Genomic DNA, 1,208 nt, shown 5'->3' on the forward strand with positions numbered 1-1,208 from the left:
AAAGAAATTTATTTTTCTCCCTTTTTCTTTTTTTTTTTTTTTTTTTTTTTTTTTTTTTTTCGAAGTTTTGGCCTCAGATTTGGATTTTTCACCACTTTTTACGTAGGAATCAATCATTTATTAATAATTATTTAATGAACTCCCCATCCGTGGCACAAGCTCCGGCTTTTACGGATGGGTATACCATTTGTTGCCTATTTATTTTCCTGTCATTAAGGCTGAACTTTATGTGTATATGTAGGCAGTATAGGTACCTACGCTTGTCATAAAAATGTGTGTAACATATTTTTGTGAGTGATAAAAGATACCTCATGTCTCTCTCATATCTAACAAACCGAAACATAAGGGTTCTTTTGTGAGAGGGGGGATAGAAAAATAAGGGCTATACCTACATACCTAGTGAGGGATGGGGGATAAGAGACATGCATTTACCCATTTACAACTGATCTATTTGAAAACTAATAAATGGAAACTTATAAAATAAATAAAAAAATAAATTTTTACCCATTTGCAACTGCTCCATTGTGAATTATTGCTTTCCTTTAGGTTTTAGCTAAATCCCCCCCTATAGGGGTGAGCTATTCTTTAACTTTATTATTTAAGTATAATATTTTGGGTTCAGTTCAGCTTAACTCCATGCACAAAAAGCCTAATCTGAGGCTTAGGTGTAGGGACTAAACAGCCCTAAAGGATGGGTTAAGCTTCTACGAATCTTGGGTTTAATTACCTCGTAAGTTGTGCAATATGCCCTTATTTTAGCCTTAAAGATACCGCCTTGAAAGCAAAGGAAAATATCGACGTAGACGACGTAGTTACTTTAGGTAACTAATTAAAGGACAATGAAATTACTAAAGAGCCTTAAAAGGAGAGAAGGTGGAGAAAGAAAGAGAGAGGAAGAGAGAGAGGGAGGGATAGGAAACAAAAGAAAAGGGGAGAGGGAGAGAGAGAGAGGAAAACGATGCAGAAGAAAAAACTTTTAATTAACTTTTTTCTTTTTTTTACAGTTTCTCACTTTTATTTTTATTCCCTTTTTCCTGAAAAAAAGGGGAAAAAATAAATATAAAAAAAAAAAATCCTAAAAAAGAAGAGAAGAGAAGAAGTAAAAGTGACGAGATACTGAAACTTTGTACGTGGATTCGATTCATCGTCGACTAGTCTAAAGATGGGGGGGAGGGGATAAATAAACGTCACAGGCAGGATTAAAAAGC

The sequence above is a fragment of the Diaphorina citri genome, unplaced genomic scaffold, assembly GCF_000475195.1.
Source record: "Diaphorina citri unplaced genomic scaffold, Diaci psyllid genome assembly version 1.1 scaffold1093, whole genome shotgun sequence".
Lineage (NCBI taxonomy): Eukaryota > Metazoa > Arthropoda > Insecta > Hemiptera > Psyllidae > Diaphorina > Diaphorina citri.